Source organism: Girardinichthys multiradiatus, chromosome 20 (genome assembly GCF_021462225.1).
Source record: "Girardinichthys multiradiatus isolate DD_20200921_A chromosome 20, DD_fGirMul_XY1, whole genome shotgun sequence".
NCBI classification, from domain to species: domain Eukaryota; kingdom Metazoa; phylum Chordata; class Actinopteri; order Cyprinodontiformes; family Goodeidae; genus Girardinichthys; species Girardinichthys multiradiatus.
The window spans coordinates 21,280,701-21,292,109 of record NC_061812.1 but is presented as its reverse complement, the minus strand read 5'-3'; the positions used below and the strand labels follow the sequence as shown (position 1 = coordinate 21,292,109).

The window sequence follows — 11,409 nt, the reverse complement described above, 5'->3', positions numbered from 1 at the left end:
TATTTTAGTTGTCACATTTACAAATATTTATTTAACAAATCATTGGTTGGATTGTGGTCTTGGGGACAGTGCAGGACAATTCATGAATTAAATAAATATTTAAATAATGACGCTCATAGTGAATTCAAATCTTAATTTGTGATTTCGATATTTAATTATTTAAATATCCATCCATCCATTGTCTATCCAGTGCTTATCCTCACAAGGTCATTGAGGAAGTTGTGTTTATCTCTAGCTATTATTTGGTGGAAGGCGACGTACACTGTGGTCAGGTCACTAGTCCATCACAGGGCAACACAGAGACACAGAGGACAAACAACCTTGCACACATGCTCATACCTAGGGGCGTACTAAACTTATTAATTAACCTGTCAGTCATGGTTTTGGACTATAGCAGGAAGCTGGAATACCTGGTGAGAACCCACGCATGTATGACAAAAACATGCAAAATGACAGTGAATTAGTCCAGGCCAGGAATCGAACCCATGACCATCTTAATGCAAGGCAATAAGGCAACGATTTGGTCGTTCTACAGTCCTTATCCCAATATACTTTATACATTATCATACTTTTCGTAATTATAGATAGCTGTATTTATTTAATGTAATTTTTAATATTTTTTAGATTATCAGATATATAAATATTTATTTAAGCGTTTTAAATTACTGTACTGTTCCACATTTGGACTGTGTTACCTCTAGAGGCCGCTAAAGGGACCTTTTTCACACAAATGACTTCAGATTCTGCTGTTTGAGGACCTGAGTGATTTTACTCTGGTTACTGGAAACAAATGTTAACAACAAATCATGAGTATTTTTTGAAGTTAATTTGGTGTATAAACATGGACTAGATTCAAATTAAAATGTAAATTTCATGTTGTGATGTTTTTTATATAGTTGCCACATAATAAATTTCTCCAATTTTTTAACTTCTTGTCAGTCATTGTTTCTTGCGTGGTAATAAGTTGAAAGCAACTAGTAAGTAGAATGTTGCCTTTGGTTTTTGCGTGTCGTAAGTTAAGGTTAACTTCCTAACCTCTGTAATAATTACCCATCTATTGTTCACCCGTGACTTAGGAGAGACAGTCCCTCCACATTCAACAGAAAGCTGCCAAATAATGCTGCTGGATCACTCACAGGCAGCACAAAAATGTAACATTGTATATAAATTGTTTCTTCAGAATAAGAAGTTTGTTGCCTGTGTGCGCGCTTTTTGCGCACTTTCACCCTACCAGAGATGGCCATACCATTTTAGACAGGCAGCAAAGGAGCAAAAGTGTGAGTTACTCAATACGCACTACAGAGCCAATATATCTTGGTTCATTTTTAGAGAATACAGTCTTATTAGCTGTGTTCCCTTCTTTCCAATAAGTGTTGAAACCTTAACTCCCAGCAACTTTACAGGCGCGTAGTGGGTGGGATGCAAAGAGGAGGAGGAGAGGGCGGTGGGGATGTGGGTGCGCACACAGGAGGCGGACCTATGTTGCGACCCCCACAGCTCTGGTTGAACATGGTTTTATGATGCCGACCATTTCGTCAAGCACATTTTGTAGCCACCGCGTAAGAGAGATAGGATCCGTCTGCGCGTAAAAAAGCCCGCACGTACAGCAGGTAGATATCAAACAGACAAGCGGAGAGGTTATCAGGAACGGAAACAGCGCCACTCATCAGCGGACTTAGGCTGAAATCTTCAAGACAAGTTCGTTTGGTATAAGTACATCTGATTTTTTAATTTCTTATTAAAGGGAAAAAATTGTAACCCATAACTCAGTTCTGATGGAGATATTTATCATTAATGGTTTTAATTTATATTTAAGGCTTGTTAAGTGTTTTTTACACGGGGAGATATGTTACAGTCCCAATTGGGAGACAGAGTGATAATCCAAAAAGATATAGGTGAAAACTCGAGTGTTATGGTTGGATGGTGAAATGGCAGCAGGAACATATGGTTTTCTGTCGGAGGTGATTATTAAGAACATGCTTGCTCCCTCCTTGCAGTAAGCGCCAACCTCAGATATGTCAGGACCATGTGGCGCTTTAAGTGACAAACTGATGGTGTCCATCTTTTGTTCGTGGGGCGATCGTTCTCCCAGGGCCTTGTGAAGACAAACGTTCCTTTTTTAAGCTGTTACATTTTTTTTTTATTACAAGTGCCATAATGTGAAACGTAAACACTTATTTGCTGTCACCTAGTTTGTAGTTTGCAAGACCAGATTTCTACTGCGCTGTGAAACTTCGACGTGTTGTGACGTAACTTCTTGCATCTAAGTGAGACATTTTTCCAGCCCTGCACATTTTGCTCATCTTATTTGCTCCTTACCATTAAAAATATTATGCAGGCAGAGGCCATTTAAAGCTCCTCTCCTTTGTTATTGTAGGCTAAACATAGCCATGTGGAGGAAGAGAGAGAAATGGAAAGAGTGCCCTGCATGGGAAGTACATGGTGTACATGTTCACTCATAGCTCACATCTCCATCTGTTAATGTGTTTTGTTGTGTGCCTGATGATAATGAAAATGAGAAGCTTTTACTATAAGCCATGGTTCTCAAACTGTGGTGCAAGTCCAGCTGGTGGTACTTAGGCTGCCTGTAATGGTTCTTAAAAGACACTTTGGCACAAAAATTGTAAAAATGAACAAAATAACTGTGATTTATGTTGACCCGCAGTATTTACACCTTTATTTACAGAGTTGCAAGTATTTGCACCTTTTGAACTTTTATACATTTAGTCATACTGCTATCAGAAACGTCAATGTATTTTGTAAGATCTTGTGATATGTACCAACAGACAGTAGCATATATTTGTGAAGTCTAAAGACAGCAAATGAAGGCGCTGCACCTTTATTTACCTTGACTCCACCATCACCAATAATGCTGACTTTATGCTGCAAATGGAGTCTAGCAGTTGCAGCCATGTGGTCTCTCTGCAAGCCTACGTGGAACAATCAGTGTTTCTCCCACCAGACAAAGATGCGTATATATAATGTGGCAGTCCACTCCATTCTCCTTTACTGACCTGAAGTGCTAGTAAATAATTAATACTAGCAATGTTCTATATGCACACAGCTTCCAATTTCCCAGCCCGAATTTTGACTTAAGGAGGCATTGATCCCTTTGGCTACATGTTGTAGCTTGTAAGCTGCAGTCCTTGAACCTTTTGTTCTGGTCATAGGTGGTTGTTAGATTGGTTGAAGCCTTTTAAACTAGAAAAATTATTTTTGTGAATGACAAATACATAACTTGGTACAATAGTACTGATTTAAATAAATAAATAAATACATAGAGAATAAAAACAAATAATAAATAAATAAAATAAAAATAATGTTTTGTATTGCTGTATATGTAAACATGTCTTATATATGTTCATTTCATGTATTGAACGATCAACTGGAAAAATTATCTGGACCACAGCCTGGCCACAACTTATAGAATAAGGCTCAGGGGTGTTGATATGAGGGGGGTGTGGCAGGAGAAGCAGAGAGGAGAGATGCCGCTGTTTGGACTGGTAATGGTCCAAAGTTTGCCTGAAGAAGTTATGGGTTTTGGACTTAATGAGGAAGCCATGGCAATAATGAGGACAATGACTTTAAAGTGCAAAACCACAGACTTTTGACTGCAGTGAAGTTTTAGGTTGGATACTGTATATTTGTGCTCTGTGGATTCAGCAGGGTCTTCCTCCGATGAATTCAGTTTGATTATGGGCAACTGCTCTCTGCTGGCTCCCTCCTCCTGCACATGCTGGTTCGCTTGTGGACTGTCAAAATTCTTGAACCCAACATGCTGTTTCATGGTGGTATTGTTTTGTGTGTTTTGTGGAAAATGTTTGTGAATCTGAACTTCTGATTTTCTGTGCGATAAGCTGGTTTAAATATGTATTAAATACATTGCCTGCCTTTAATTCAGAAGGCTAAGGTGTCCTTTCTCTTCTCTTGCTGCCTTCCGGCATGGTTTATTAGTTGTAAATAAGAACAATTATATTTCGGTTTGACCCGCTCCGACCATTGTGGTCCTTAATATTATTGTAGTAGCTAATGAGTTTTATTACCTTCTCCCTGCGCTACCTCTTTGAAAACCTTTGCATTTCTCTTGGTCCCATGGCCAATCACTGAACTGCAGTCTGTTCACATCATATTTGGTCCCTACTAAACCCTGAAAAAAGTAGGTACCAGTATGGAAAAAGCAGTAATGGAAACGCTCGCAAAGAGGGCTGAGTAGAGTGGAGCTGGACTAAATAGAGCCAGTACAAAAGGAGCAATACTTTCCTATGTTACAAGATGACTTGTTAGGTATTCAAATTTTAGCGCAGCTGCTAGTTTAGATTTTTGACAGCCTTGGAACGTATAACAGCTGTTGCAATGAGTGCTGACATGGCAGGAAATGAGGTCTAAACCCCCACCAGCTCAAATGTGGCCGTTGACTTGACATCACAGCAAAGCCGTCCTGGGTAAAACGACTCTTATTGAACACCAAACACATTGCAAAATAAGTTTCGTTGCTTTCCATGATGGAGAGAAAAAGTTTCAACTCCTGTTTATTCCAGATCCCAATTTAAACCACTCTTAATTGTCTTTAGTGATGAGTTGATCAGAATTAGAAAAGAACAGATAAACACTTGTGGTATCATTGACCTCGACTCGTGTAGCGGTCAAAATGGCAGGAAGCGGACAGGTGCACAGTTTGTAGAAGTCAATGTTTTATCTGTGCTGGACGCAGGCAGCTGCTTTGGAGCTCCACCAAGGAAATGTGTGGATATCTGTATCTGAGTCAGCCCAAGTGTTAAGTGTCAGCCACTCAGTGGTTTATTATTATCGTTGTCATGGGGCTCATAATCTGTGCAAGCTGAACCTGACTGTATTGGGTGCTGTTTTCGATTCATTTCGGAGTCATTGCAAGTCATTTTGAAAATACTTTACTGTATTGAAAGTGGATCTTCTACATGGTTATAATTTGAGCTTATTTTCTCTTAACCTGGAAGCTTCCAGTGCTGGAAGAGCTTATTTTATTCCACTGGTATCCAAACAGTATGTTTCTCTATAAGTTATATCCTCTTCTGTCCGGCATCTTTGTTGTTTTACTTCTTTCTCAAAGCTACATTTAGTAGCAGGCAAACTTTTATAAAAAAAGTAAAGTAGCTGATGACTAGTTAAGCACAAACACCCAACTGAAGGCCAAATTTGTACATATTTTCAGTAAACTATGTGGACATGTTTGTCCAGCATGTAACCTCTCACGTATGTTTGTACTCTTTGTACACCTTTGCAAATATTTCTCTCAGGACTCAGGAGAGATATTTGATCTGATCTCGGATCGGTGAATCAGTCCAATTAAGGCTACATTCTGGCCACAAGCTGGCTCACCGGAGAAATTATGTCTGGTAATAGTTGCCAGACTCGTTCATGTTTTGGGTGTGCATATTTATGCAAGACTAAATATTTGGCTGAGGTTTAGCATTGAGCTTATCATGCATCAAAAAAGTGATTATGTTTCAAAATGGACCTGGTAAGGGGTTTTAGCAGTTGTATTCTGGCCACTGTTACGGGCAATTCTTACGTCTGTTTGAATTGACTTGGTGTAGAAAAGGCATTTAGAAGAGTGACAGATGGACACACTGAGCTCTTAAAGTATGATACATTTATTCTGACTTATTCTGGATTTAAACCATGCTGTGATGGTAAGAATTAATTATCTCCACTTTTTGCAAAACGAGACTTCTTTTTCTTTTTTTATTGACACAGAGTTGTTTCATCAGCAGGTCATATATGGGACAACATATTTACAGCAATGTACTTCTTCATGTCACATGAACCTTACTACACTGTTGCCACATATTTACATTTAATTGATAAGTTATGATGTTTCAAAGGGGCTTTTCTTGTTTCATTATCACTTTGCGTGCCGTTTATAAAGGAATGCATATTTAACTTCCTTTCAAGCTGAACTCTTTTCTTGTTCATAGTTGATTTAAATTCCAGTTTTTGTTGGAAATCTAAAAAACAGAACTGTTTTTTTTTTTTTTTACATTTTGGATTTTTTAAAGTTTAGCAGCACTTGAATATTTTGACAAGTTAACTTCAATAAACAAAGACAGCAACCATGCATGTTTTAACAGTTTAAGGGCATGTCATGTTCAGAATTTGAAATAAAAAAAAGGGCAATATAATTTCAAGAATGTGTATCAATTTATCACTTATCAGAGACTTACTGTCTTCTGGTATTGTTGGTATGATTGACCAAACATCACATATTGTATTGGGTATGAGATTCTCAGGGTATGAGTTGACCAAAAATACCACAGTTTTACAGTATTTATCCAAAAATGTAAAATTGAAACGTATAACATGATCTAATAGTTTTTATTTAAAACAGGAAACTACAGTCATACATGCAGATGTTAAAATAATTTACATAAACTTATTAAAATGGTAATAATGTCATATATAACTTTTATCTACTGGTATTTATTTTGATACATCGACTTAAGATCAAATTTAGTAGTACTTGTTAAATGCTTATCACACAGAACTTAATACCCTTTTGTCATTCTCCTCTTCATTGAGTAACACAAGTACACAATCTGATATTAGCTGGTTGATTGGCCAAGGAAGTGTAGCAGTCTTCTTTCAGCCAACTGACTGGTAGTGCACAGCAATAAGTGAGGGAGGGCCAGTGCAGCCTTACTCTATACTCCTACAACAGAAACATTTTCTTGCAGTTTTAAAATCTTGATAAAACTCAAATACCTGTCCATGCTTGTATCATCTAACATTTTTACACACATTTGATATCCCAACCTCTTGCGCTTTGCAGATTTTCATTGGATCATTCTGATTTAAAATATTAAACAAACTGTGTTCTGCCGAGCTGTTGCGTAAACATCTTAAACTTAAACTGAAATCAGGCTTAACATCTTAATATTTTTAGACATTTTTCCGCCTAACTCTCTGTTGGTTGCAGCCACTACTGTGAATTTTACCTACAGCCACATGACACCACCATCAACATCTCTTGTTTTCCCTGTAAACATTTGCGTACTACGCAGAGGCTGGCTGCCAATAAATGTACAGTAGGCCATTAAATAAGTTTGCAAGATTATTTAAAAGCTTTTTTAATTGTTATGAAATATTATATATTTTAAAATATCATTGGAAAAATGGATATTGATACATTACATTTATAATGTAAGTCAAAGTTAAACCATTTGTACCGGGTTTCAGAGTGGACCTTCATCAAAACTTCAAAACGCTGTGCTCCAAGCGTCCTGCAGAGTAACTGATGAGTATCTCCTGCTGTTATCTGCTGCTTTTTTAGGGGGGAAAAAATTCCTGTCACATTTCAACATCATTCATGGTAAATTGAAGTTAATTGGGTCTTTAAGTAACTGAAAGGGTTTTATTTTTAGTACACAAGAATGGGACCAAAACACAATTACAAAAAAAAAAAAATGAAGTGATATTTTATACAGTACAGTTTTTTGTTTTTTTATGTTAACCAATATATGTAAGTAAATAGGGAGGTGTAGACAAAAAACCTTAAATGCCTAATGAAGTCATTACATCAAAGGTCTGTGGATGTCAATAGCCAACATTAAAGAGACTATAAAACCGGAGTTTTTACACAGTAGTGGGTTGAGTTAATATATTAAATTGTATTAATTTACATGAAAAATCTGTCTCATAATTAGCAAAAGCCTTTTTGATGGATAAATTATTTACTAATCCACTGAACGATTTCTAAATTTAAAAAACAATTAAGATTTCAAGATTTAAGATATATTTAGGAAGTGAATCAATTTAAATTGCAGTAAAAAAGTCATAAGAAAGAATCTACCTGTAACCGGTTATCAATGTAATCAAGAATAACATTTTATTATTCAAACTGAAATTAATATAATAATGATTTATCAGTTCTGGATCAGTTCATTGGACTTGTTGGTGATTCGTTACTTTAGATTGAAAACTTGGTTGAATACAACTGAAAAATGCTTTTGGAGGAAGTTAATGGAAGTTGTGTTGCACACTTTGTTGAGGCGGTTAGTAAAAACTGGAATCTTGCATAGCTATGTACAAAAATAGATGTAGAAAAACAAATAATGCCAACAAAAATAGTTACTGCAACCATATCATAGATTCATCATGAGAGACTGATCAGAAACAAACTTTGGATAACTTGTGGGCTACAATACGTCAGGCTAGACAGCCATAAAAAAGATTAAGTTACTTTTTCAACCACAGTCTTTGATACAGACCAAGAATTTTAACATGTTATCAGTGTAGATAAAATGATTATATCATGACTGGTTTGTTTTTACATTCAGGGTTTCAAACATGTAATTGTTCTGTTTAATAAAACGACAGGATCACATTTTGGAGTTTAATGCACTTTGGTTTTCAAAGTTATTACTAATTAACATTTTTTTTCAAAGCTTCTCTTAATTTTCAAAGAAACTTTGAAAGTTACTGGCGGTGGGGATCAGGATGAAAATGTTATTTATTGTGATGATAAAAGTGACCATAAAGAGTATTTGAAAATTAAACATATACATTTTTTTTGTGCCACACATATGACCCCTCCACAGTAATGAAACCATCAGAGGAAAAGATAGTTCAAACATTAAAATAAATTTGACTGTACTGTCACTTTGCGGGCAAACATCATCATTTCATAACATGATAATACTTTTATTATGATAAGGAAATAAGATGCCATAACTGCCTATCTCTAATTGACTGACATTTAGACCAACTTCTATGATCATAACACCTCCTGAGATCATAAAAGAAATCATATTTTGCTATTTCCAGGATGCCAATTCTACAATTGGGCTGCTCAGTCTGACAGCAGGTTGAACTAGATCTGTTGTTTTCATTCCGATATCTTATTTTTAAAAACTCAAATTCCTCTTTTTTGGATGAGGATTGCTTTTTTTGGACAATTGTTCTCTCTAGTGTTTGATACTGTGCAGCTTGAATAATTTTTGCTGATACATTTTTACCTTTGGATATTTGTTATTATGCATAACCATAGCAACAATGTGTTTCTTTTTCTTTTTTACAACCGGGAGCAGCTGATTAACATCTCAAAAATTCAAATGATACCTCAACTACAACCCTAAATTCCCAATGAGTTGAAAAGGAGGCGCAGTGAATGCAGTGCAGGAGCAAAGAGAAGAGAGAGAAGAAGGAAGTTCATTCCATCTCTTACATTGATTCTGATAGGTAACGTTAGATCGTTGGGAAACAAGTGTGATGAACACCAAGCCCTACAAAGGACCCAGCCAGAGTATTGGGAATGCAGTATTATGTGTTTCACTGAGATATGGCAGCAGGATCATATCCCTGACTACAGCGTCACTCTGCTGGGTTCTCCAACCATACAAGCAGACAGAGATTTAAAGAGGAGCAGCAAATGCAAAGGAGGTGGACTGGCAGTACTTGTGAACAACAGATGGTGTCATCCAGGACACGTTACTATGAAGTGTCATCTCTGCAGTACACATATTAAACTGTTAGCAGTAAGTTTTCATCCATATTATTTACCCAGAGAGTTCACCAGTGTAATTTTGGCAACAGCATGACACTGCATGTAATGTCATCAGCTCAGTTGTTCCTAAGCTACAGATACACCACCCCAATGCATTTGTGGCAACATCTGGTGATTTTAATCTCACCTCACTCTCTGCTACACTTCCAACGTTTCAACAGTTTGTCAGCCGCTCTACCAGAGAAAACAAAACATTGGATTTGTTTTATGCAAATGTCAAAGACTCTTACATCTCCAAAGCAAGACCTCCTCCAGGCAAATCAGATCACAATCTTGTTTTTCTCTGCTTGATATATAAGTCCCTTGTTCAGAGACAACCTGTAATAAAGAGAACTGTGAGAAAACGGTTCACAGGAAGCTGAAGAAGCCCTGGGAGGTTGCTTTAAGGCTACAGACTGGGATGCACTGTGCCAGCCACATGGAGAAGACATAAATGCCATGACTGAGTGTGTCACTGACTATATAAACTTCTGTGTGGATAACACAATCCCCACCAGAACAATGAGATGCTTCCAAAATAACAAACCCCGGATCACCTGAAGGACCTGATTTACAAGAAAAAAAGAGCCTTCAGAGAGGGAGACAAGGAATTATTGAGGAGTATACAGAAGCAACCTAACAGATATCCGACACTTCTTTGACCCAAAGCTTCCCTGTCGGAGCTCCAATGTTTATCTTCCAAGTCAGCCATGGATCCTTCTGCTTCTACATGTTTGTCTTCAACCAAATTAGAAGGTGATGATGCTCCCTTTGCCTCCCGCTTCCACCTGTGTGAGGTAAAGAGGCAGCTGAAGAGACTGAACCGGAATAAGACTACAGGTCCAGATGGTGTCTTGGAGGCCTGTGCAGAGCAGCTCTGTGGGATTCTGCAGCACCTCTTCAGCCTTAGCCTGACCGAGGAGAATGTTCTAATGTTGTGGAAGACATCCTACCTTGTTCTGGAACTAAAGAAAACTGTCTAACCAGGCAGTCAGCAGCACAGGAGCACCACAGGGGACTGTGGACTGTACTCTCAACATTCCTTTTCACTCTGTACACCTCAGACTTCCAGTACAAGACAGACTCCTGCATCTGCAGAAATACTCTGCAGTCATCTGGTGTATCAGAGAAGGACAAGAATCCGAATACAGAGAACTGTTGGACTGCTTAATGGCATGTTGCTGAAACAATAATCTAATCTTGAACGTGAATAAAACAAAGGAGATGACTGTAGATTTTAAAAGAAACAAGAAAAGGTCAGACAGTATTTCCATCATAGGGGAAGACGTGGAGGTGGTGGAGGAGTATAAATACCTCAGTGTTCATCTGGACAACAGACTGGAATGGAGATGCAACTGTGAAGCTGTCTACAAAAAGGGACAGAGCAGACTGTACTTCTCAAATAAGCTTAGGTCCTTAAGTGTTTGCAGCACGATGCTGCATATCATAAAGTCTGTTGTGGAGAGTGTGATCTCTTCTGCCATCATCTGCTGGGTAGCAGCATCAGAGCCAGGGACTTAAAAAATGCTTAACAAGCTAGTAAGGAAGGCTGGTTCTGTTCTGGGGACTCCTCTAGAACCTCTGGAAATGTTTGTGCAAAGAAGGATTCTTCATAAAATGAGGAACATTATGGAGAACCCTGAGTCTCCTCTTCATGAGACTGTCATACAAAGAAGCCTTCAGTCAGAGGCTTCTTCAGATCTGCTGTAAGACAGAGCGCTACAGGAGATCCTTCCTGCCCACAGCCATCAGCGTACTACAACAGCTCTTTGAAGAAAGCTGTATAAAATGGGCTACCACAAAATTTTATTTGGCTCTTGGACTAATAAAGTATTTTTGAATTGAATTGAATTGTGAAGTAAGAGAGTCTTTACTTTAGATTTAAAAGGTCC

The 11,409-nt window shown here is 37.7% G+C and overlaps 1 protein-coding gene across 4 annotated transcripts in view; it reads left to right on the top strand.

The window, feature by feature from the left end:
- Window positions 1-1,517: 1,517 nt before the first annotated feature.
- Window positions 1,518-11,409, top strand: part of slc38a3b (solute carrier family 38 member 3b) — a 36,050-nt gene continuing 26,158 nt past the window's right edge. For 2 of the 4 annotated variants that reach the window (XM_047348690.1, XM_047348686.1), the window contains exon 1: window positions 1,518-1,707. The gene's annotated coding sequence lies outside the window, so the exon portion shown is untranslated. Of the gene's footprint in view, window positions 1,714-11,409 lie in introns of all 4 variants that reach the window. The other 2 variants (XM_047348687.1, XM_047348688.1) reach the window with 2 other exon arrangements.